Source organism: Mustela nivalis (genome assembly GCF_964662115.1).
Source record: "Mustela nivalis genome assembly, chromosome: 7".
In the NCBI taxonomy this organism is placed as follows: domain Eukaryota; kingdom Metazoa; phylum Chordata; class Mammalia; order Carnivora; family Mustelidae; genus Mustela; species Mustela nivalis.
In genome coordinates this window covers 12,961,168-12,988,646 of record NC_139026.1, presented here as the reverse complement: position 1 = coordinate 12,988,646, position 27,479 = coordinate 12,961,168, and the positions used below count along the sequence as shown (strand labels likewise).

Here is a 27,479-nt window from a genome sequence, read left to right as displayed (position 1 = left end):
CTGGTAGGGCAGCTTGAATGTCTTTACAACATGGACGCTGGCTTCTCCCAGAGGGAGTGATCAAGAGAGAGCAAGAAACTAGGGTGTCTTCTAGGGCTTGGCCTCAGAAATGACATGGCATCATTTCTCTAACGTCTTCTTGGTTCTACAGGTCAGCTGCACGCAGCACAGGAGGGACCAGACAAGGGTGTGAATACCACATCTGTAATTCTAGAATGGTATAAAACGGATTAAGATGAATTCCAAGTGTATGTGTAGCAGCAGTAGTGCAATTAAAAGGAGTGAGTCAGGAGAGGGAGAGCAACCACCTAGAGGTGTGTGGAAGAGATGAGCCTTAAATTTGGTCTTAAAAAATGAGTCGCAAATTGAGTTTCTCAAGACACCGAGAGAAAAGCAGGATAGGAGAGAGATTATCATCAGTGAAGGCACAGAGATATAAATAATCGTGTGTGTTCTTTGTGTGTGTTTGCAGTAGTCTGATACATGTAGGAAAAGCCTGCAGTTGGAAGTGATGGAGAAGGACCCGGAGAGGCAGGAAAGGGTCAAATGTCGGAGAAAAAAACAAAAAAGGATTTCACTAGCAAAGAGACATAACCTCAATTGCATGCTTGGAAGGAACTCTAGCAACCTGAGAGGCTCCGATGGTTAAGCACTTGACTCTTGATTTCAGCTCAGGTCATGATCTCTGGTTCATGAGATCGAGCCCTGTGACGGGCTCCCCATTCAGCCCGAGATTCTCTCTCTCTCCCTCTGTCCCACACCCCACTCGCATTCTCTAAAATCAATCAATTAATTAATTAATTAATGGGGGAGAATATGCAGATTCCCAGGATCACATCCCCAAGGTGAGGATTTCATCAGGCCTAGGGCTGGGAAATCCGCATTCTTTTTGTTTTCTTGTTTGTTTGCCATCCAAGAAACAGACTTGTTACTCTGGAGAACAAGCTGCTGGTTCCCAGAGGGGAGGTGGGCATCTGGACGGGTGGCACAGGAGATGGGGGATTCAGCAGTGCACTTGTGATAAGCACCGGATGTTGTACAGAAGTGTTGAGTCGGGGCGTTTGGGTGGCTCAGTGGGTTAAAGCCTCTGCCTTCCACTCAGGTCATGACCCCAGGGTCCTGAGATCGAGCCTCACATCAGGCTCTCTGCTCAGTGGGGAGCCTGCTTCCCTTCCTCTCTCTCTGCCTGCCTCTCTGCTTACTTGTGATTTCTGTCAAATAAATAAATAAAATCTTAAAAAAAAAAGTGTTGAATCACTATAGTATACACCAGAAACTAATATTACACTGTATGTTAACTGGAATTTAAATAAAAATATTTTAAAAATTAAAAAAAAAAAAAAAACTCAGCAGAGCCCCATGCAGTCCTAAAACAGTTGTCCCCAGACTACCTACACCCTAGGACACACTCAGTTAGGACACCCAGGAAGCACCGTATTTCTCAAGGTCTTGTTGGTTGACTCATTTATGCTGGGTCACCCACCAGCTTACTACCATGCAGAAACAAGACACAAGAGAGCCCAAGGCTTAAGTGAACCCCCTGAACTTGAACGCAGCTGGATGTACAGGGAGAGGAGACCTTTCTCAAAGATTAATACGAGAAAGAGTGACAGAAGATCAGGCAGTTCTTTAGATAACCCTATACCTCATGGGCAGTTTAGTCTGTGAAGCCAGGAAGGTTTTCTGGCTGTCCTCTTTTAAACCTAGAAATCTCATTTCCATAAAAGCCACGCTAGGTCGGCGAGACTGAAATTTAAGGAACCCCGTACCAACAGGAGAGCCGAATTACATATTTCACATCTCCCCTCAATGGAAGCTTGGAAGGAAACATTTTAAGAGCCCCCAGGCTGGTCTTTTCAGGTGACACTGTTCGACACTAAGCATCAATGAACATTATTCAGAGCTTGCAACTCTGGCCTAAAATAAGGTAGCTGGCTTCCAACTGAAAGGCTCGTTATTCACAAATCTACTCAGAAACCATCTTCCATAAACATAATTAATTCTGGAGTGATGACAAAGGTAGAATGAGCCAGGAGGAACGTGCTCGCGGATCTATAAACACCTGCCTCCTCCTTTCGGTGGCCACAAAACCCCTTCCTCTCACGCCTGGCAAGAGGTGTTCTCTATTTAGCTCCGTGAAGCTTGGGGGGATCCGTCACCGGAGCATTCACAGACTGCCTGAGCTCGGTACTTCAGGTTATGAAACGAAGCATTTCAAAGCACCGGGAGTTCTGATTTGTGAACTGGACTGTTATAGTGGTTTAATTTCCTGAAATATAGCTGCCTTCTTAACTAATAGATTTTTCAATGCACTGAGGAGAAAATTGCATTAGCTCCTGCGTAGCCCGGACTTAATATTTTTAGAAGCTGCAATTCTTCTTATTACAGGGCACAGTATGTATTTACGGATGTATACTTAGCACAGTTTCTGACACACAGAAGGCGCTCGATGAAGAGTTTTGCAGAAGTAAAACAACACAAGTCCGCAGGCAAGGCTGACCGAGAACCCTTCCTGGGGACGGGGATGGAGGGGTGGACCTGCCCCGTTCACTGATCACTCATTCAGCCTGGCAAACACCAGCAGACTGCTTAAAGAGACAAAAACAATTATTTCAAGAAGCATGATTCCAGCATTCCGGATGGCGATTGATGTGAACAGGGGCTAGAGGAGGTGGTGGTGGGGTATGGAACAGGGAAGGAATGGTTCTGCGGATACCATCCTCATTCGAAGTGACGAGCTGTGGTGTTTTTATCAATGCTGGTCGTAACCTGTTTATCTGCAGACTTCCTACGTGTCTACGTGCCTGTGTATACAAAAAGTCGTCACCGGTGATCTAGGAGCAAGAACGTGGCCTAGACAGAACACAGTATCTGGCAGTTCCAGAGACCCGGCTTAACCAGCTAAAACCCACCCCCAACCTCTCTCTCACTCCCAACTCCTGCTCAAAGTGCTAAAAATGGAGATAATCATTTCGCTAGCAAGTGCGGGGGGAGGGGAAGCCTCCTATTTGTTTCCCTGTTACTATAAATTTATTCTTCAGCATGCATTCTTAACAAGGCAAAATTGCTCCTTGTGAGGTGGAAAAAAAAAAAATCTTGGAGATTATCATGATTTGTTATTAAAATCTCGCAGGGGGAGGGGGTGCAATTAGGAAAAAAATGTACTGAAATAGGCTCGTAGGGAGCGGGTAATGATAAATATTTTTAATGCTTGAGAAATTTTGCGGTACAGGATTGTAGGACACCATGCTAGGCACAAACATGAAACAGGTACAGAAACACACCAATAAACCAGATACCTGAATCCAGATATTAGCATCTGCTGAGTCTAGGGGCTCTGCCTGAATTTACTCAGAGGGCAGTTTAATCACAAAACATCACAAGGGCAGCCAGGTGGCTCAGTCGGTTAGGCACCTACCTTAGGCTCAGGTCATGACCCAGGGATCCTGGGGTCGAGCCCCATGTGGGGCTCCCTGCTCAGCGCGGAGTCTGTCTCTCCCTTTTCCTTTGCCTCTCCCCACTGCTCATGCACTCACGCTCTCTTCCCGCCCCCCGCCCCCCAAATAAATAAATACAATCTCTAAAAGGAATTACAGCTATCTGCTCTCAACTTCATCCAGAGATGTTACGGGGGCGTCTGCTCACACTCCCCTCTCCCCCGCATTCCTTCTCTCCCACTCCTCCCACTTCCTTCCCCAGGAACCTTCCAGAAGGCAGCCCCACAGACTGCAATCAATGAGGCCCCACGCTGTATTAACGAGGTGTTTTGCATTTTCCTAGGGCTTTGTAATCCTTTGGAGGTGAAGCTCTTGCCGGTGACACTCTGCGGTCCCAGCCTCAGAGATCCACCCCACAGGTCAATTTAACTCTAAACACATGGAAGGGTAACCCCGAGCAGGTAAAGAGGGTTAAGGAGGGCAAACCAGAGGTGCCACTTAATTAATTAATTTCTGGTTGGTTTAGAAATTGTTTTCTTGCACAAAACATGGAAGGTGAAACTCTCCTGGCAAAGCAGAGATCCAAAGGAAGGCCTTGTCAATGACGGTCGGAATGTCTCCTGGCTAGCCACCGAAATGACCCCCATCCACTGGGCATCCTTGAAAAGATGGTGCCTTTACTCAGTGCTTGTAATACATCTAACAAACATTAACCAAGAGTCTTGTAATTTTAAATATTTTTACCTTGACCTTGAAGCCTTCGACTGTGGTTATATTGACATTCACTCCCCTAACAGGCCCTTACTATTTATACGAAGGGTTGTCAAGGAAACCAGGTGTTGAGGATAGCTGTCTACCTTGTCTAGATTTAAAATTTATCATACGCGAGAGTGCAGAAGGGAAATGAATGTCACCCTTAGAAAGTACTACTGAAGATGGTATGTGGCACAAGATAATTCCATTAAGCCTGTACTTTCCACTTGGGGATTTGGTTACTGATCAAAGGAATTCCTAATGCTCTAAATCCCCCTTCAAAAAAAAAAAAAAATCACCTAATTCTGAAAGTGACTCACTTATCTAAACATTCATTGTGTGTGCCAAACTGTCTACCAGATGCTAAGGAAAAAGCAGTGAACGTGGAATGCTTCTATTTCTTAGGCGATCACAGATAAAAAGGAAAGAGTATTATTATATTTATGATAGTAATAAGGCATTTGTTGAACGTTCACTATGTAACAGACGCTATAAGCAATTTATAAATATCTTTTAGCTCACACAATAACCCTAAAAGGTAGACATCAAGGAAATCACACAATCTTCAAGAATTACAGGAGCTGGGACTAAAACTCAGATTTGACTCATTCCAAAAAGCTTCATCATTTTGGAAACTGACTCAAATAAGATATTCAAATCATCATCAGGCAGGGAAAGCTATAAACGGAGTCTCACTAGAATTCCTGGGGATGGAGTGACTGATTGCCTCTGGAAATAGGAAGCACAGCCAGAAAAGGCAAAGGTGACTACGACACAGAGCTTGTACTTATAGCACAAAAGAACATTCCAACACAGCCACCGTCAGTACCACCTGTGAGGAGTCGCACACCTTCCCAGCACAAACGTCTGCAAGGCTGCACGTGCGCAGTAAGAGAACTGTCAACACCCAAACAGAGAAGAAAGGGAAGACTGAAAAGCAGAGCCGAAAAGAGTCTTACAGTGAATTCTTTTCTTTTTCTTTTTCTTTTATTTTTTTTAAGATTTTTATTTGAGGGGCGCCTGGGTGGCTCAGTGGGTTAAAGCCTCTGCCTTCAGCTCAGGTCATGATCTCTGGGTCCTGGGATCGAGCCCCGCATCAGGCTCTCTGTTCAGCAGGGAACCTGCTTCCCCCTCTCTTTGTCTGCCTGCCTCTCTGCCTACTTGTGATCTCTGTCTGTCAAATAAATAAATAAAATCTTTAAAAAAGTTTTTTTAAAAAAGGGTTTTATTTGAGAGAGAGAGTGAGCAGAGAGAGAGATAGAGAGCAACAGAGGAGATGCTCAGGCAGAGGGAGAAACAGGCTCCCCACCAAGCAGGGAGCCCAGAGTTGGGGCTCGATCCCAGGACCCCGGGATCACGATCTAAGCTGAAGGCAGACACTTAACCGACTGAGTCACCCGGGCGCCCCAGAAGTATTACAATAAATTCTTAATTTCTGTTCCATAGCACCTACAGAGAGAACCAGAGAAAATCTCAGCCTCTCATGTTCAGCCTTCACAGGAACTGTGCTATCGAGTGCCCAGAGCAAAGGTCAGCTTCTCTAGGACACCGAGGAAGACCTGCTGGAGGCCGGGTCCAGCACGGGCTGCACAGGAGAATCACTGGATCCCACTCCTGGGCCTGCCCCAGCAAAGCCGGTGGTGGGGCCAGGCATCGCTGCCAGCTCTGCACTGATCAAGGTCACAAGCAATACCCAAGTGCAACCCAGGGCAGGATTTTGGGGTGCTATTTTGTGCTCATTAAGTCTAGCAAAAGACTCTTAGGTGCAATCAAGCCTGACATACCCAACAGCGGGGGCAATGTCCCAACCAATCAATTCTGAGTCCTAGCTGGGAAATCCGGACCCACATCAACCATGGCGCGAGCTCTGCTCACTCTGGTTGTGTGTTGTGGTCTTCAGAGACACTCACATTCCTCTACAGAGTACTTTTTGTCGTGGTCTCTTTTCATTCCCTGGTGTGGGAACACTGAAGCCGCTCTTGGTCTGGAAGCAGCATGGCATAAAGATAAGTCCTGGGCTCGGAGTTTGAACACACGGGCTGGGAGGCGGGTCAGTCCCCTTCTCTCTCAGTGTCTCTGCCCCTGGGAAACAGAGACAACGCTGCTCCCTTGTTCTGGGAGACTGCGGACCGGAGGATGCACACGGAAGCACCAAGCTGAGCACCTGAAGGAACCCGCCCTAGCTGACTAGCTTCTAGTCAGTTCTGAATCTAGAAGCAGGGACTATCGCCTGACGTGACAAGTGGAACAAAGGCCCGAGCCCAGTGAGCAAGCCTGAGACGCCGGTGCTTTACTGCATCTGCCCCGACTGGTGATTTCCTCCCGCTCCTCGATAATGGCTGGTTTTGGAGGAGAGGCCTTCTGTATTATGTATACGTAATGTAAAGGCAACGAGCACAGTCTGGGACACAATGTACGTGAGGTAATAACACCATATTAATAATAACAGGGGATGAGAAAGGGGAGTTTCAGCCGCGCTATTATGCCTGTGAATAAGATGTTGATCACTGCTTGCTATTTTCTCTTCAAACATGTTATTTAGCAGGAGTGAGCAGATTTAAAACCCACCGGGGTTCTTGAGTTGAGCCTGGCTGAGTGGTTAAATCCAATGGAAATATCCTAGTTAGAGGAGGTTTTTTAGCCAAGGGAGTTGAGTATATAAAAGGATATTTAACAGGTCAGTTTGTGAAGATGTCCATCTTTCAAAAAGGATAATGGGAATGATGAGGCCAATATCTGCACAGCATCTTCGAGTTTACAATGCACTTTCAGACGAGTTCATTTGCTTCTGGAAATAACTCTGTGAATTAGGCAAGAATTCATATCCCCACTTTATATATAGGAGATGGAGACTTTAAAACACCATTGTCCAAAGTTACACAGCCAGTAATTGGTAGGGTGGAAACTCACCACTTGACCTTCAGGAAGACCGCTTCTATGAGGCCCCCACATCCTGCTTTGACCTCATCATGGTAAGCGATGGAACAGATAGATCCAAGTATTGTCCGTAGTTGCTTGGCATGAAAGTTCAAGGTGTGACACCTCTGGGCACCTTTTTCCCCACCCCCCAAATCAAATTGGTGACATGGTGCACACACTGAGGGATGAAAACTTAAAAAAATTTCCAAGTTCTCTCTGGGTGGAAATAACTCTGGCTTGGTTTGCCCATTTCAATTAGAGAAGAAAGAGAATCTGGCCTCTCAGTGTCCCAAATGAGGTAAGGAAGTGAGGTGTGGGCATCACCATGGGGTCAACAGGGAATGTGTCCAGAACAGACGACATCTAAGTGTCGCCTGTGTGTCACATGACTGAGAATAAAAAGATATGACTCCACTTGGCTGGTCTCTGAGCTGGTGGCTTGTAACTTTCTACCCTATCACTTCTAGAGCATCAGAGTCAGGGAGTGTCTTAACAGCGGACTCACCCCTGGCTTTGTCTGATTGGGGTGCACTGGTCCTCAACTAGGGCCGATGTGGGCCACTGTGGGATCATGGGTGGTTACCACATCCTGAGGGGAAGAGAACTACTGCCATTCAGTGGGTAGAGGCCAGGACTGTTGCCCAACAGCCTCAGATAGGACAGCCCCAAAACATCAATGGTGCTAGGGGCTATGGTTGAGGCACCTTGTTCAAAAACACTTGTGAAAATCTGAGGCACCTAGGTGGCGCAGTCTGTTAAGCCTCAACTCTTGGTTTCTACATGGGTCAGGATCTCAGTCAGGGTTGTGAGATGGAGCTTGTGTTGGGCACCCGTTCAGCCGGGAGTCTGAGGATTTTTCTCCTTCTCCCTCTGGCCCTTAACCCATAAAATAAATAAATCTTTAAAAACCATACTGGTGAAAACTTGAAAAAGGTGTACAGATGAGCAGGCAAAATCTTGATTTGATCCTTGTACCGGAGTACGAGTTTGCCTCAGTTTTGACCTATGAGAAAACACGGCACTATCCAGAGTTAGTGAACCACTCCTAAGGAGGAGGAAGACCAGGGTCTGAGGTCCTCAGCTTCCCAAGCTAAGGGAAGAAGAGTAGCCACTCCAGAACATAAGACAGGCATCACTCTCCAAGTAAGAGAGGAACCTAAACGAGGCTTACACAGAAAAGAATACAAGGTTTAGACAAAGAAGATAGCGCAGTGGCTGATTCAGGGAAGGCTCTTTTGGGTTGCAATGAGCTTGTTGGGAACGAGGCTGTCCCTCTCCTAGCAAGAGGGATTCCATGTTTCCACTAGGCCCACGCACTCCCCCACCCCCACGCAGAGGATAAGCCTCATCCTAAATGCAACTTCACACAGAACCAGGGACTCCAAGCTCTAGGTGCCAGGCACCTGTCATTACTTAGCATCCGCCTAAACACCCAAGTTGAGGCTCTCCTGGACACACTCCCTAAGCTCAGGCTCTCTTGCACCAGAGCCCGGAATGCTAGCTTGACTCGAATGCTTGCCCACTACAAAGCAGGCTAGGTTCCTTCTGCTGAGTCACAGATCGACCCACCTGTGTCCCCACCAGGCTCACCTAAAGAAGGATGCACTCGTGCACCTGAAGATCCAGCACTATGCATTATTTAGGGAGGAAAAAACCCCACAGTGTCAGCACTTCTCCATTTTGGACAGCTCCCAGTCACACATCACCCGCCCTCCCCAGGATCTCTAAGTGGGTCATCTAGATGACAGACAGAACTCTTCCTCTTCCCACTAGTGCTCCTCTGTCAGCCTCCCCCATAGAGCCAGACCACCGTGCACCCACCAGCTTGTTCCAGAATTCTGGGAGGTGAACTTGAGTCCTCTCTCCCTCCACGGACACATTCAACAGGTCCCAAACCCTGTTACATCAGCTATAAAAAATTAATCTGCCTTTAATGGTAGTCACCTGAAGAGGAAGAAGGCCGAGGAGGAGACTTTTAATTAAAACGTGTGTATCCCTTCTTTTGGGGAATGGTCATGGAGTAAAAGCAGCAAGTCTGGAGTAGATGAACCAATTCTATTCTTTATCTTTCACTCAACCACCATGACATCCTGCACCTAGGACCCACACTGCTACCAGGTCACTGATCCTGAGAATCTTAAGATCAGGGCTTTGGACTTACTCATTTTAGCAAGGCCCCAGAGTACCCAGAGTGGGTGTTCTGTTGCAAGTGATCTAATAAATAAGAGAAACAGAACCTCAGGAAGGAACTTGGTCATGCTCATCCCCTCTAGCTCCCCCTTTGCTCTCACACCCACTGAACAGACTGGGGACATTGATTTTTAAATGGATTTTGCACACTGTGAAGTCAAAGTCCAATTTTCCAACTATAAGGCCAGTTAGGTCCACACTCACCTGCTTCTAAGCATGCTTCTCTCTCTGCCTCGCGCCCCCTGCGTGTCACTCACTCGTACTGTGTATCTCTCCCACCTGAGCACTCCTTGTGGCCGAGTTCTACCTCCGAAGCTCCCCCTAGGGCTTTCTAACATACTTCGCATATAGCAGACATTCAATTTGTTTGCTTTTCATTCAAATGTGGACATACTGGCCTATGGATACTGAAGACTAGAAGAGAAAAGTAATCCACAACCCCCCCCCACCCTCCGCGATGGGCATCGTGAGTGTCCTGGAGAGTCGTCTTAGTGAACTGGTTTACTAGTTTCCTTCAACAATCAAAAGGTCTGGCCTTGTACGTGGAAAAACAGAAGGCCAGGAAGATAAAAGAAATGCATTTCTCTCTTTCCAGACAGAAAAAGTACAATGATGAGGGTATTAAGTTTTATAGCTAAGCTCAGCAGATAATAAGCAGACAAAGGATTCCTGCTCTGGGAAAGGTATTCGCTTCCTTGGGCAGTGAAAGCCCCGTCATTAATTCACAGAGCCAGATAAAAAGCTCTTCCGCCTTCTCTCCACCCTCTTCCTCAAAACCTCCTTGCTCAGGATAATGATGTACCCAGCGTGGGCCTTCCCCTTCATTTCTGGAAATCACACTCGCCTCAAGGCTCAGCTCCAAACCCCGTGTCTCCCAGAAAGCCGGGCCTGACTACCCAGCTGGTCACGGATCGGTACTGCTCCTCTCCCGATTTCATTCACGGGCACTAAATTCCTGCAGAAGACATTAGCTTTTCTATGTCTGAACTCTGCTGCAATCCCATGCATTGGGCAAATCCTTATCTACCGACTGGCTTGTACCAAGGTACAGACCTGAGTTACTTCTTCTTAATTGAGAAGTCAGCCACGTATTAATTAGAGTTAGCTTCAGGTTTCCCAAGCCACCCAGTTTCCCTGGGCCACTGAGAACATGGAAACCACCAGTGGTCCATCCACCTTCATCTTGGAGGGGCTGCGAACTTCCCCAGGGACAGACTAAGTGCCTTGGGAAATCCCAACAAAGTTACCTAAACCAAACTCCAAATGAGTTAACTCTGAAGTCACAGAATAAAAAAAAGCAAGTTAGGAAAGAACACTACACACGCACACGCACACGGACGCACGCACACATAGGTTTTCTCCCTTTCCACTCCTTCCACTCCCCAGACTGGCTCTTCTGGCTCACTGTTGTAAAGGCTGCAAACACGCAGACCGTAGAAACCCTCACTTTCCCAGTCTCCCCTGCAGGTAGGATGTGAACACATGGTCATCTAGACCAATGCACCTGAGGGGAGGTCTGCTGGGAGACTGTGGGGAGAAGGTTCCCTCCCCAAGACAGAGAGACAGAAGATGACTCAGGCTTTCATTTTCCTTCCCAATGTCCTGCGAGGAGAGGACTGCTGGGTTTGTGATGTTCACTGGACCATGAGGAGCCCAAGAACAGTCCCAAGAAAACTAAAGTGTCACAGAGAACTGCCGATCATTTGTAAGAAAAATGAGTAGTTGTTTAAGCCATATTTACTTAAAGGGAAAGTTCTTCCTTTCTTCTTTTCTTTCTTTTTTTTTTTTTTTTTAAGATTTTTTATATATTTATTTGACAGACAGATCACAAGTAGGCAGAGAGGCAGGCAGAGAGAGAGGAAGAGGCAGGCTACCCGCGGAGCAGAGAGCCTGATGCGGGACTCGATCCCAGGACCCTGGGACCATGACCTGAGTCGAAGGCAGAGGCGTTAACTCACTGAGCCACCCAGGTGCCCCTCTTTCATTTTTTAATTGTACCCAAAAGCAATCTAGTTATTAGGTCATCATGTGAGAGACCAGGATCCACAAGAGTTCTGCACCTTCTCTTTGGGAACTATCATCGTATGAAACAGTGAGCCTAGACTAGATGAACCAGGTCTATTCTGACCACACAAATAATGCAAGCAGCAGTCCTCAGCGACCTGCTTCTCCACTGTACTCCTTGACCCATCCCACAAGGACATCTCAAACGCTATTCAAGAAAAAAAAAAAAAAAGTGGATTTACGAATACACAAAACCTCAAGTTCCCATGTGTTCTCGCAACCACATTCTCATCTGTGAGACCCTCTTACAGAAATGGTAGCACCGTGACTGTCACAATTCACAGGCAGATGAACCGAACCCCACAGTGTGCGTGCCCTCCCCTACCTAACTTGCCATGCTGCCTACCACATGGGGAGAACAGGGGTTCTCTTCCGGTTACTTGTGTGACATCACTATTTTCTCTTTGTTTTTCTCCTTCTCTTCTTCCCTTCCTCCAGAAGGAAAAACATATATTTTTTAAAACTGGGCTGGGGACGCCTGGGTGGCTCAGTGGGTTAAGCCGCTGCCTTCGGCTCAGGTCATGATCCCGGGGTCCTGGAATCGAGCCTCGCGTCGGGCTCTCTGCTCAGCGGGGAGCCTGCTTCCCTTCCTCTCTCTCTGCCTGCCTGTCTACTTGTAATCTCTGTCTGTCATATAAATAAATAACATCTTTTAAAAAAAACTGGTCTAACTATACAAATTTTGTACAATACAGCAACAACAAAAAGAACTGGAACCCCTATACCCAGAAGAAAGCTAATAAATGTTGCCCTATGTGCTTCCTTTTTTCAGAAATTATGTAACTATTTGGATGACTTTAAACATGGGGTGGGGGAGGAGCTTTGTGTCTTTCTTTGAACTAAATACTACATCACAAGGTTTTTCCCTCTTCATTGATTCAAGCAATATTCAACTTCGTTATTTTTTTTTAAAGATTTTATTTATTTATTTGACAGAGAGAGATGATCACAAGTAGACAAGAGAGGCAGGCAGAGAGAGAGAGGGGGAAGCAGGCTCCCTGCTGAGCGGAGAGACCGATGCGGGACTCGATCCCAGGACCCTGAGATCATGACCTGAGCCTAAGGCAGAGGCTTAACCCACTGAGCCACCCAGGCACCCCTCAACTTTGTTATTAAACCACTAAAAAGCTCATCAAAAAAAGAGATTTTGAAAAGCTTCAAATACCCCATTGTGAAAATGTACCACAGTATCTCCATCCTTTCCCCACTATCGGGATTTAAGTTGTGTCTAACTTTTGTAATGTCTGTAAACAAACAATACCATCTCCAAATCCTTCGACTCTACCTCTGTTTCCTCCGGGCAAAGAAAGTCTGCATCCTGTAACCTGCATATACTTTTGAAGACTCTTGAGACGTGCTGCCACACCATTAATAAGAAAAGCATTCTGACGTTCATTTAATAACAGGCATTTATTTTCACAAGGGTCAGTCCCAGAGGATACCTGCTAATACTGGGTAATACAATTTTTAAAAAGCCTTTGCCATCTAGATATAAAAATCTTGTTTTCCTATTTCTTTGAATACATAGCAATGCTGTTATATTACTACATAAACTTTTTTTTTTATCCTCTGTTTTTCTAATTTTATGAATTCCTTTATCCTGATCCTCACCCATTTTTTCCAATGGTCTACTTTTCCTATTGATTTGTTAGATCTTTGTGTTCTCCTTATGTCTATTCCCAGTATCATTTTCCCCATTTATCACTTGTCATTTAATTTTGTTTCATTTGCTGACTGACATTCAGAAAATGTCCCCTTTTCTTACCAATTAGTTTCAATTAATCAAATCACTAGAGTTTTCCTTTGATTATTTTTTTCCCATTTCTCTTTGCCATATACAAATTTTCCTCACCCTTGGATTTTTTTTTCCCCTAGTCTGAATGTTTCTCTTTTTAAACTTAAGTCTTTAAACTACCCACAATTTATTTTTATATCTGGCCATATCCTATTTGATCTTTTCCCAAATGCTCAGTCTTCACAATAATGCCTTCTGCAGCATAATCCATTCTTTCTCCAGGGGTTGGAAATTCTTCCTTGAGCAAAGGTTGATAATTACCCAGAACATAAGATATCACTCTTTCCTTTCATATTCACAGCTGATAGAAGTAACTGCTCCTGGGACTCTTCCCTGCTGAGTAGAGGAAAGCCTAGGCATTCTTATTAAGACTCTTTCATTCAAACATTTACTTAGAGTCAATTAGGTGCAAGCACTATGCTAACGGTGGGGGATAGACAGGATGGTTAAGAACAGAGGGGGTCCATCCCTGTGGACCTGACACTGCGGCAGAGTTGGGCTTATGAGCAATATTTGGGTCCATTAAAGGTCCTGAATAAATAAGTATATAAGAGAAGTGTTTAACAAATAACTACACAATGACAGGTGTTATGAAAAAGAAAACAACGTGGCATGACAATCCTGAGGAGGGGAACCTAAACGTTAATAGAATGGGGGACCAAGAATAGCTTTCTTGAGATTTAGACTGAGCTCTAAACAAGAGATCCGGAAGGGAGGAGGGAAGACCTCTATCTCAGGCAACATGGTGAACTAGATACGCTAGAACATCGTATACAATGCTGTATATAATACACATGTGTACATATTATACATATGTAATATATCTTGATATATATGCATATATATTATGTTGATATATATGCATATATATTAACATGCATAGATTTTCATACAAGGGCGAGTAAAATTTGTATATGGCAAAGAGAAATGGAAAAAAAATACTAACAGAAATGAAATATATTACAATCTGATTAATTAAAATGTGTATATATTATATACAACATTGTATATAATATATATATGTGCAATGTATGTATATATATGTATATGGGATATTATGTAGTTATATATTATACACAACATAGGCATATTATAAATATACCACATTTGCATATTATATATACCTAAGATACACAGTACATACTAAAATGTATATTATACATACATGATTGAAATACACCTCTGTGAGGGATGGCATTTTACAGAGTGTTATGTTCTAGGATCCAAAACCAGACCGACTACCAGGCTGAAGGGCCCTGATCCTGTTTCCAGCCCCTTCTGGCCAAGATGTCTTGGCCACATGGCCTCTAGTTTCAGGGTCCTCATCTGCAACATGGGCTCATCACAGCAGTACGTTCAGAGAGGGCTGTGATGAGAGAACCCACATCAAATACTTAGTGCTGTACCTAGTACTTAGGTACCACATAAATGCTGGCTTTTACTGTTATTTTACTACACTGCCCATGCTTGTTGTCTTCCATCTTATTTAGTGTTCAGCGTCACAGTATCTTCCCCATTGCTCATTCCTAAATTGGCCAGAGGACTGCCATTCCCCATACATACAACCAGCTTCCAAAACTTTAATTCTAGTTTGTGTTTTTTTTTAATTTTTCTTATTTCACAGCCTTCTGCTATTAACTTTATTTTCCTTCTGCTTTCCTTAGGTCCACATCATTATTCTTGTTTAAATTATCAAATGGAATGTGAGGTACATTTATCATCATTTTTGTGTTTGAATAATGAAGGCACTGAAGGCTATTAAAACATCTCCAATGACAGCTCTGAGCACATTCCATAAGCTTTACTGTGAAATATTCCTCTTTTGTGGTTTTCAAAATAGGCTATAATTTTTAGTTCTACTTCTTTTTGGATTAAATAAGCATTTAGAAAAATTCTTCACCTTCCCCTAATTTCCAGGTACATTGAACGGACCATTAAAAAGTTTGTTTCTGATGTAGTATTACTTCTTTGCAGCCAAGAATGGGGCCTGTGTAATTTTTATGGTTTGGAATTTAATGAGGTTTTCTTGTGCCCTCAATTTATGTAGTTTTTTCATAAACACATGAAAATCCAATTTTATTCCACTTTATGGATATGAGCTTTGAGATCTACTCATAATGATTATATTCTTAAAACTGTCTTTGTCATTAACAATATGATTTGCCTTTTTAGTGGCTGAAACTCTACCAATACATCCTATACTTGTATCGGGTTTTGCGTTATATATTTGAAGGCTTTCTACTTAGAAAACAGCTGGCTACTTCCTCTTACGGATATTGCACTTGTCAATTTGAAATTACTATTTTTAATTAAATATGCTTTATATTTGAGATAGTTGAAATTAACATCTGTACCTTCTTTTTCTTCATATGTCTCAGACAGCCTATACACACATTTATTTCTTAAGTTTATAATTTATTCTAGGTCTACTTCTTGAAGATTTTAAGCATACTATTAAGATACTGCTACTTAATCAAGCATCAGGGTTTTTCTCCAGTAACAGAAATTTAGATCATGTGTATTTGTTATAATAAGTGAGGTTGGTTTTGCTTCTGGAATAGTATTTTTATGTATTATTTTCTCAGCTTTGAGAAAAAAATTACATGCATTACAATCACCCCCTCTTTTAAATTTTATTTATTTTTTTAGATTTTATTTATTTATTTGAGAGAGAGACAGATAGTGACAGAGATAGTGAGAGAGAGCACATGCAGGGAGGAGAGGGGGAAGTAGGCTCCTGGTGAGCAGGAACCCAATGTGGGGCTCAATCCCAGGACCCTGGGATCATGACCTGAGCCGAAGGCCGACCCTTAACCAAATGAGCCACCCAGGCGCACCATAATCAGCCCTTTTAAATGAACAATGCAACAACTGTCTACAGTCTGCAACCACCATGCAATCACTTTCTGCTACAATTCCATCTCCCTGCCCCCCACTTCCCTCACACCCCTTGGCAGGTGGATCCCATCCACCCCACACTTTGGCTCTTCTGTCTTGCTTTCAAGAATTCTCTAAGTGTAGTCATACATAATATGCACTCTTTTGTGTCTGGCTTTTTTCATGTAGTAGATTACTTCCGAGATTCACTGATACTGTTGTGTATGTCACATTCACTGCTAAGTATCAGCATTCCATTAAATGGATATACCAGAACAGTTTTCTCTGGTTGATGGCCATTTGCGTTCTGTGAGTAAAGCCGCCATGAATATTCACATACCAATTTCTGTGTGTGCGTTTTTCTCTCTCTTGCATGAGTACCCAGGAGTGGTACTGGTGGGCCGTAACGTGAGTCTGTTTAACTTCTTCAGAAACTGACAAACTGTTTTTACAAAATGGATGTACCATTGACATGTCTACTAATGTCCAACAGGGCTGGATGTCCTACATTCTCACCAAAGCCCTGGACGGTCAGTCTTTTGAAAATCTTGGCCACTGTAGTGAGTGTGAAGGAGAAACTCCTGATGACCGTAATTTGCAGTGCCCTGATTGACTAATCATGTTGGGCACTTTTGCAGGGGTTCACTGGCTATCTTTGTCTTCTTTACTGATGTGTCTCTTAAAATCTGTTGCCCATTTTTAAAATGAGTCATTTGTCTTCTTGTTACTGTTCTAAGAGTTCTCTGCATATTCCAGATAGAGATCTTTTGTCAGACATACGCTATGGAAAATACTCTGAGTCTGTGGGTTGTCATCTTCTTATTAATGTCTCAGAACAAGAAAAATTATCAGTTTAGATGAAGTCCGATTTATTAAAATTTTTTTTCTCTTTTAGTTTGTGCTTTTCATACCCCGCTTGAGAAATCTTTGCCTAACCTACAGTCACTAAGATTTTCTCCTGTTTTTTTTCCTACCAGTTCTACTGTTTTAATTCTGACATTAGGTGTAAGATTCATTTTAAGTTAATTTTTGCATATGGTGCAAGTAGGGCCAAGGGTCATTTCCCTCCCATATGCATATCTAATGTTCCAGCATCATTATTGTTTTTCTCTCTCATTTTGTTTTTGCTCCCTACCTACTCACATACAGACATTGTTTCATTTGCAATATTCATCTCCAATAACTCAGTTTTAATTCTGTCTATAACTTTACCCTGGTCACCTTTGAGTGTTACAGGAACATCCTACTTTTTCTTTCCCCCGATGATCAGAGTGAAGAGATACAGAATTCCACCTGAGTTCTATAAAACACAAGAAACTTAGCACCTTTAAATGCAACACACACTTCCCAACCGGTTTTAAATGACTGATCGGCACTCCAATATTCAGTAAGTGCAACATCTTTTCCAACAGCCAAGAGATGGAGGCAACCTAAGTGCTCACCGATGGCAAATGAAAAAAGAATACTATTAGGTGATAAAAAAATAAGGAGGTCTGACTATGTGGGATAATATGGATGGTCCTTGAGGACATTATAAGTGAAATAAGACCAAGAAAAAGAAATATATAAACTCTCACTTACATGGGAATCTTGGGGGGGGGGGGGGACAGAAAACAAAAACAAAACGAAGAAACAACCCCCCACCCCACCCCCGCTGCCCCGCCAAGCTCACAGATACAGAGAAGGGCTAGATGATTGTCAGCAGTGGGAGGTGCAGGGCGGGCAAAATGGGTAGAAGCAGCAACAACAACAAAAAAACATTTGGGAGCGCCTGGGTGGTTCAGTGGGTTAAAGCCTCTGCCTTTGGCTCAGGTCATGATCTCAGGGTCCTGGGATTGAGCCCCGCATCAGGCTCTCTACTCAGCGGGGAGCCTGGTTCCTCCTCTCTCTGTCTGCCTGCCTCTCTGCCTACTTGTGAGCTCTGTCAAATAAATAAATAAAATCTTTACAAAAAAAAAAAAAAAAAAAAAAGAACTACTTTTGGCATCTGCATTCATCTTCGGAACCGACTTAGAACAATTATTTACACATCACTCCATGTGTCACTTCTCTCAAGACATACCGCCTGCCCCTTTAGAACAAGACCTTTGCACCGTTCTTGAATATTCATGTTGATTATTTTCTTCGGTTGGCTGGCAAATTACTGATGCTTTCTTCAAGTCTACACTGGTGTGTATTTTGTGAGCTCTTGCGTGGAATGTCATCTTCTGTTCTCTTTATACATGAGAAAACATGGCTAGTGTTCTGAGGTCTCCGCTCAAAAGGGCTGTAGACATTTTCTAAGGACATCCATTATTACAGCAAAAAGGCTCAGGCAGAATTTTTATTTTTCAAAGACAGGTGTCTCTTTACTCTCTGGCCTTGCATCAGGGTGGAGCTTCCGAAATTAGGCTTCACTGCTCCCCCATCACCACCGACCAACCCCATGGGGCCACGGAGCCCTTGACATGCAGCCTATCTAAGCATTAGTGCCTGAAATATACACTGACTAGGGTGCCTGGGTGGCTCCGTGGGTTAAGCCTCGGCCTTCGGCTCAGGTCAAGATCCCAGGGTCGTGGGATCGAGCCCTGCATCAGGCTCTCTGCTCAGCAGGGAGCCTGCTTCCCTCTCTATCTTTGCCTGCCTCTCTGCCTACTTGTAATCCCTCTCTGTCAAATAAATAAATAAAATCTAAAAATATATATATATATACACTTACTGCTACTGAAGACAGTATGAGGAGAAGTCCATAAAATATCTCCTCAGTAATTTTTAAAACACTGATCCTGTTGAAATGATAAAATTTTGGATATATAGGTTTAAATAAAATGCTATTATTAAAATTCCCGCCACTTGTTTCATTGTGCCTTTGGAAATGTGACCAGTGGGAAACTCAAAATTATACCTGTGATTCGTCACTGCATTTCTAGCAGACAGTGCTGCTGAAGAGTGGGACGACTTACAGTCATATTCTGGTGCACAAAGCTGACTAATTTCAACAAGTCACTTTCCTGAGATTCCATCTCCTTATGTGGAAATGGGTGAGAATAATTATACTAACCTCAAGGCTTACTGTGGGGATAAAATAATATTATGCATGTAAAGCTATTATGTTGGCAGATAATCAGTTCTTATTAATGAGAGTTATTATTATTCTTAAAGGAGGGATTTTTTTGTTTAATCCTCATAACTCAAATATGTTCCTATGGTATCCCCTGATGTAGGCAACTTATTGCCCATGTAGCCTGGATTGTAGGGGTGCCTTTTGATCTGCACGTGGAGAATTCTCCTGGCCTCTTGAAAATTCTTCTCGGGTTTCACCATTCTGTGGATGAACCACCCAACATGCTCGCCTTCAAGTGCCAGGAGCTCCAAATTTTCATTAAATTTTCATCCCACCACTTCAGCCACTCCATTCCAGGTAACACATGTCAAAAAATGTACCTCCTCTAAAACACTAGAGCTCTAACACTTCACTCCCCAAACCCAGCGTTTTATTATCCTTTGAAAACATGTGGATGAAGTCTCTTATTCTCACTGGGAAAATATCCTAACCTTCAAATTCCCAGTTTACTCTGCTATCAAATACATCTGGGTCTTTTCTTTTCTTTCTTTCTTTTTTTTTTTTTTATTTTGGTCCAGCTTAGATTTCAAAATCCATCCCTGTAACCACATTTTTGAATCACTGATGTTGGTTTCCAATTCACATCGTGGATAGGTATGGTTTTGGGTCCAAGGGAAGAGCACTGCATTAAAAGCTAAAAGAAGTAGACTCTGGAATCAGTCCTCCTTCTGTATAGCAGCCCTCTGCCCCATCCCTTGGTAATGCCTTATTCATATAAGAAAACAGGTGCCGTTTAGACAGCATGGGATTCTTGAGGACACAGTCAAATACGGTACACGAAAGCACTTCCTTCTTTATCAAGGGGAATGAAGTACAAACTAAGGGCCCACGGCCATGAAAATGGAAGAGATCAACGTTCAGGATGGGGAAAAGATACGTGGATCAGGGGACACTTCCTTGCCTTAAGTGTGTGTAAGTATCTGAGCCCAGGCCCATTATAGCTCCTGATGGGGCACATCAGGTACGGAGATCCAACACACCTGCTGTATTCCGGAGCCCACAGAGAAGAGCAGGCAGAGGAGACAGAGTCAGACGGGAGCACAGTCAAGGCAGGCAACAACGTGGAAACCATGTACTACACAGAAACGTCACAAGATCTATTTAAGTGTCAGCTAGATTCCAAGCCCTGCCGTTTGGGATACGGTTGAAGGACCGGAGACGAGTGGAGGCTTAGTGGATCTGCTGGTCTGCAAACATCAGGTTGACTCACCCTGCAGCCCCAAGGCACAGAACCCATGCATTTCTAGGAGCCACTTTTGACTGGGTCTTGTTCTAGGAGCTGGGCATGGAGATAAAAGTTATAGGTTTGCCCTCCTGCTCTCACAGTCTAGTGGGAAGGAACATAAGTGAATAGACAATGATATACACACTTGCATTTGGTCTTTATTAATACTCAGGACCAACGGGGGAATCAAAAAAGATAAAAGATTTCAGTACAGCACAAGGCGAATATTTCTAATAGAGTTTCTAAATATGGAACAAGGTCCTTTGGGAGGTAATGGTCTCTTATCTCTGAAAGTATTCAAAAGCGGAAGATTAATGACCATTTATATAGAATATTATAGAAGAAAGTGGAAGGTTATGCCAAATGAATGCCAAGTTCCTTCCTAATTAAGATTCTATGATTCTCAAAAGGAGACAGGGCCCATTCATTAGGACACACCATTATACAAAGAAATACTTCCCCATGTATAAAGTGAATTGTACAACTGACACAGAAAAGATCCTTTTCTAATGCAGATTACAATTTTCTGTTGGTTGCTTACAATTTTCCATGTGTGATATTTAAAAGCCAATGGCCAGCCTTCGAGATACGTTTTCAGATGCATTCCACTCATCCATGCCCATTCTATGATCTCACCCTTGTTATCCAAGAGAGAAGGGCCTGTGGCAAAGGGCAGAGGTGCATTGCTGGTCTTAGAGAACCAGCCCTCAGAGTCACAAACCACATGCATAATCCAGGGCCCAAGAAAAACAATAAAGGGTAGGAGAATAGTAACTTTCCCAGACCTGGACATAGTATTTAACCCCAACCAGCCTTCCTATATAACCTGGGACCCCAAAAAAGAGAGAAGTAATAAGAGCGAAGATTTAAGAGGTTAATCATAGCCATTTTTACACCTAGGGAAAGAGAAAGAACAAACACAGAATTTGAGTGCCTACTGTATACCAACACTGTGTGCTTTCCATTAAGACACCTCATTTCCGTATTTAACCTTCACCAGTAAAGACGGGCTAGAGGTAACGATTTTAAAAAGACAACTGAGCAATGTGTGTTACTCTCACTACTACGTATTATTAGTGAAGCCGCACAAGACAATTCCAAAGGTCACACATTCTTCACGTCGCTCCTCACTCTTCTGCCAGGCGTCTTAGAGCAGATCGTGTCTTCTGTGAGACACGTCTTGGGACTCCTCTCCTGCCTCGGCAGTCCACGCCTAATGAACCTGTTGCCCCTGCCCCATTGGGGGCATTTGGTGATTGCATGGGAAATTCACCAACTGTCAAGTGTGAGACCTCTGAACTAGAGCTCAGGCCCCACAATCAAAACACCCAGGCTCAGTTCCGGGAAGAGGACTGTGTTGGAAAGGATCACATATGAAATGATCCTGGAAAATTCTTAACTTCCCCTCGGCCTCCTCTGTGCAGATATTTTTTATTTTGAAGATTTTGTTTACTTATTTGAGAAAAAGAGAGAATGAGAGAGAGCATGAGAGAGGAGAAGGTCAGAGGGAGAAGCAGACTCCTCATGGAGCTGGGAGCCCGATGCGCAACTTGATCGCAGGACTCTGGGATCATAAACTGAGCAGAATGAACTGAGCCACCCAGGCACCCTGTCCAAAGGTATTTTTATGGGGCTTCTTTCAGACCCTGAAACCCTATGACTTCCTGTTTGCATCAGTCTCTCCTAACTGAAAATGTCCACCATTTAGGAAGCACATCCCCCTGGGAAACAGGGCAGGCGGCAGTTTACCTAGCCCCCTCGTAGGAGGAACAATGGAAGTATGTCTCCCAAAGGACAGCAGGTGCAGAAGGGCGGTGGGCATCTAAAGAGAGCGTCTGCAATACTCCACAGAGAACGGCTCAAAGGCAACGGAGTAGGAGTGGGAGGCCAATTTTTAGAGTCAGCCATTAATGTTTTCTGCAGCCATTGCCCTGAATCTCACTTCATAACCTTTCTGATGCTGATAACGAACAGCATCAGGTCTGAGAGAAAAGCAGATAAATTAGGACACCCTAGCTGGACAGGGGAATCCTGAAACAGCCCCTGCCCTAGCCACCTCCTGTTACAAGCTCGGAATCAGCCTCACCCCAGCGGATGGCACAGGAATGACTTTCTGGGCCCACTGGGCAACATCAAAAGCTGGCTGGGCTGCAGGGTCTAGTCTGAAAACGGACAGGGTGGGTATTGCTGATTCGAGGGAGACCGTCCAGAGAGTGCCTATTTCATTTGGAAGAAGACCTTGGGTGGAAGTGATGGGGCCATCCCAAACCTCAGCAACGTTGAGTCTAGCGTCCTTTTATCTACAGCAGGAAGCTCTGCCCCCAGTGGGCCTTGAATAAAGGGTCATGCTTAACCCATTTGTTCTTCAGCAACGACCGGGGAAGAAAACCACCACCGAGGGCTTAGAGGACCCTGGTCTAGACGCAATTACGGTGTCCCAGCCTAAAAGCAGGCCATAGGGGCACCTGGGTGGCTCAGTCAGTTGGATGTCTGACCCTTGGTTTTGGCTCAGGCCGTGATCTTGGGGTCCTGGGACCGAGCCCTGCATCAGGCTCCATGCTCAGTGGGGAGCTGCTGGAGATTCTCTCTCTCCCTCTGCCCCTCTCCCTCTCATGGCCGCATGCTCTCTCCAATCAATAAATAAATCTTTAGAAAAAAAAAAAATAGGAAAAGCAGGCCACAGTGAGGGAAATCTAATGTACGAGAGCCCGGATTATGAAGTGAGGTGGTTCTGAGTTTTCATTCTGGCTTTGCCACCTACGAGGTATATACATGACTTGGGATTAACTAACCTCCCCAAGCCTCAGGCTCCGTATCTGCAGAGTGGGGATAATAGCAGCTCCTGCCCCACAGAGCTGCAAGCATTCTAGAAAAGCAGCAGGTAAAACCCAGGAAGCAAGGTGCCCCATAAATAACCCACGTTACGCAGCAGCTTAATTGGGTCCAGAGGCCTTGAAAGCAGGAATTCTGAGTTCAAGCCCGCTGAACAGGGGCCGTCTGGTCCCACAGTGGCTGCAGCCCAGATCTGCTCCACCTCCCGGTGGCTCCTGAATTACGCAATCCCATATCTCACAGCCTTTCGTTGGGAGAGGGAAAAGTTAAATAGAAGCCTTCGTGTTTTGAGCTGCCTGATCTTGGGCAAATACTTTTCAACTCCATGCTTCAATTTATAAATTATCTGTGAGACGGAGGTAATAGAACTTCTCAGCCCATCCCAGAGGGCTGTCGTCAGGGGGGAGGAACAGCATGCCGCCGTCCACAAAGCACCCCATGAAAAGAAGGCTCCCCTCCCCCCTGCTGACGGCAGCTACACGTCTTCAGTAGAGTTCGGCACAAAGACCCTCTCCATCCTGGTAGCCTGTTGATATGGGGACTTGGAGGCCAGAAACGAATGGGTCCTGCAAACATCAGGAAGACCAATGAGCTTTTCACAGGCCGCAGAGACCAGCTAGCTGAGGATCGCTATTTGCAAATCTACACTAATTGGTCATTACCGAGAGAGGCACACCAGTCTGCTGCGGACTTCCTGTGGCTCATTTTTAATCACGCACCAATCCCTCGTAAACTTCCTCGCCCCTCTCAGCCCATTCTCCAACACTAACAGATACAACAGGGGGCCCCCAGGCATGTTTCTGAGAAATGCCATTTCCAACAGCCATACAAAAGTGATTTCTCGGTGCCCAATGGGGGAGGCCCTCATGTGTGTCTGCCGAGGGTACCGTCGGACACGCTTCCTGAACGCAACCACGGAACCCAGCACGAGCCCTTTCCTCTCCTGTTCTTCCTCCTTTGCTAACGTCAGCGAATGGATGGCGTTCTGGTGTATTCACGGGAAGACACTCACCTGTCCCAGGGCTGCTCCTGGGACTTTCCACGGGGTAGCACAGATGGAGCTACCTTATTTATGCCCCTGCAGGGTCACTGGTAGACAGCTTGCTGGCTGGCTGCCTGTGCCCCAAGGCACAACGGGCCTCAGGAATGTGGTGAGGCCTGACAGTGATCAAGAAACACTTCCTAATGGCTTTATTATTACTCTTAGGGACCAGCTCTGAGTTTATCGTCGATCATCATTTTGCAAATATTTTCATAGGCCAGGCATCACACTAGGCATTAAAGATACAACGGTGATAAAAAGCAGACCTCTCTCTGCCCTTCTGGAGCCGATGATCTAGGGGAGGGACGGACATGTACCAGCGTATTCCACAAAGGCATGAAAGATCACACCCGGCGTTGAGGTCACTGAGGAAAGGTGCGTGATCCTAGGAGAACACACAACAAAGGATCCCCTACGAGACAGCGAATGCACAGAAGGTTTCTCAGAGTAAATGTGGCTTAAGCAAAAGAACACGGAATTGCCTAGCAATGGGGAAGAGGAGGCCAACTGGGGAACAGAGTTTAAGAGACCAGCAGCCCCCTGGCAGTTAGGGAGGAAAGGGCAGAGTGGGGTGGGGGGTGGGCAGAACGGAGGAGACATCTAGTGTGTGCGTAATGGCACATGCAGGCAAAAGATGAAGCCGAGGGAGGCAGGAGCCAGAAAGCGCAAGAAAATGCCACTCAGGGCCGTGGTCTCTAATGGGAGCAGGGGACACCACGGAGGGCTTTTATGCACGGGAAAGGGGGATGGCAGGGCGGGGCATGCTTTTGGGGAAGCCAGTGCAGGCTGCCGACAGGGAATCCATCTGGGGGATGAATGAGCAGAGCAGAAAAGACTCATCTGGACCAAAACTGTTGGGCAGAGGTCACAAACGCTTAGAGAGGGATGGTGACAGGGGAGCTGGAGGGCAGTTGGGACGGACAGACGTGGGGGACGAAGTCTCGGTTCTGGAGCGCTGCTCAGTAGGAAGACGGCAGGGATACAACCAGGAGAGGCTCTGGCTGTGGCAGCTGGGCGGATCGTGGTTTGGGGTTTGCGCAGCTGGATTCTGTATCAGTCATCACTGCTTTGACCGTCAAGTACGGCAACATCGTGTTTCCAAAATGCTTTCCTACTCACTGTCCCTACAGGATTCTGATGAGAGTCTTCAGGGACACAGGATGGCACGATACGGGTGTTTCACTGATAGGGAAATGAGATGCAGGTGTTCGGGACCCTGGAGGGGGTGGTCAGTAGCAAAGGTCACATTAGAGGATGGGACCCTGGAGACAATATTCTTTAGAACACATCTGACTGTATTTTTTCTTATTTTTTTTAAGCCATGAAATCTCCCATTTGAATGGATAAAAATCCAGGACATAAAATAACGAACAGCTGGTCTTCCTGCATGAAAGTGGGCATGTCAGAGTCTGAGCACCCATCCCTCTGCCTCCCCACCCAGTGCCCGGCAAGACCTCAAGGGAAGACCCAGGGTTCCCCGGAGCAGATTATAGCCCTGGGTGCCTTAACTTCTTTAGTCTCCCAACTGTCCGTGGATTTCAAGGGCGTTTTTTAAAAGACTGATGATGGACTGATTGATTGATTAGAGAGAGAGAGCGAGAGAAAGAGAGAGAGAAAGAACGCATGCACACAAGCAGGGGTAGAGGGAGAAGCAGGCTCCCCACTGAGCAGGGGGCCTAATTACAGGGCTCGATCCCAGGACCCCAAGATCACAACCTGAGCTGAAGGCAGACGCTTCACCAACTGAGCCGCCCAAGGCGCCCTAAGAGCATTTTAATACTATGTTGTCTTGGCTATAAAGGGGAGTGGGGCATTTTCAAAGACCTGCTGCCTTTCAGATGCTGCTGGGCCTTCACGGGAGTTACTCAGTTTAGTCCCTGCCTTGGTGGCTGTCACCATGTCATCCACTGAACACATGTTGCAGTGAAGGCTCAGAGCCCAGATCAGATGGCTCCTCAATGGCAAGCCAGGAAGTGAACTTGGGGTTCTGCTGAACCACTTCTGTGTTTTCTTAAAAAAAGTAGAGGCTGCAGGCGTGCAAGGGGCAGGACACAGGATTGCCCCAAAAAGGAGAGTGAGGAAGAAGGCAGAAGGGTCCCACGTGCTGGGCGCTGCGCCTCCCCCTCCCGTTGCTTTTCCCTACTGTGTTGGCGCTGAGACCCTGGGAGACAGAGAGGCTTGCTTTCACCTTAATTAGTGTAGCAATTTGCTAAATTTTGTTTTTCCCTTTTAAGAGTGTTAATCAATTTTAGCTCAGAATAGATTGGAATGGCACACAAATTACCACGACAATCCCCAAATGCTAAATTCTGAACATCTCGATCAACCTCAGAGTCTGAAATATGGGAAAATCAGAAACTCCGGCCGGCATCTCTGTGATCTATTTAAAATGTTATGGCTCTGAAATGAAAAGATAATGGCTTTATGAGATTTGGAACAAGCAATTTGCTAGAATCAGCCTCATGCCTAGGTGTTTAGTCCTTCCCAAGGTGATTGGAGATACACCATCAACATATTTCTGCAAAGTTACATGTTCCTCTAACAACAGCCATTTGTTAAATCCATAAGCATTACAGGGGACCAACTGTGCACCAGCAATCAGAAGAGCGAGATGTGCTCCCTCCCCCCTCTCCCATTAAAAAAGGTTCTAAACTAAAGCAGTAGACAGACAAAGATCTCCTCTTTCCTGGAGAGGTCAGGGAGGTTCTCAGAGGAAGTGCAATGCAGCAGAGTCCTTGAATAGGAGCGATGACAAAGTAGGTGGAAGGGTGTGTTCGCTAGAAGGAAAAGCATAAGCAAAGCCTCAAACGGAGGAGAGAGAGAGCAGAGACCGGAGGTGGTTTTCTAGGGCTCAGTAACAGAACGACTTTCCAGGAAGGACCCAGATGAGACAGGAAGAGTCAAGAACCAGAAGCAGGACTTCTTGAGACTGTGATCTCAACCCTGATCCAGGCAATGTGGCACTACAGATATATTTTAGGCGAGAAAATGGTATGATCAAATGAGTCTCATTCGGTGAAACCTTCTACTCCAAAACAATGTTCAGTATTTACTCAGTATAATCTTTTAAAGCACATTCACATACATCCTCTCACTTCTGCCTGCTCATTATCCCATGAGCTTGGTATTATAATCACCTGTTTACTGATGAGAAAAAAGATACAACAAAGATGTAGATTAACTACTTTGTATCTTAAGATGAGTAAATGACACTACAACAAATTAAAACCCAGGCCCCTCTG

The 27,479-nt window shown here is 45.0% G+C and overlaps 1 protein-coding gene across 4 annotated transcripts in view; it reads right to left on the bottom strand.

Moving 5' to 3' along the window:
• Positions 1-27,479, bottom strand: part of LARGE1 (LARGE xylosyl- and glucuronyltransferase 1) — a 524,894-nt gene that overhangs the window by 233,775 nt on the left and 263,640 nt on the right. The window lies entirely within an intron of this gene.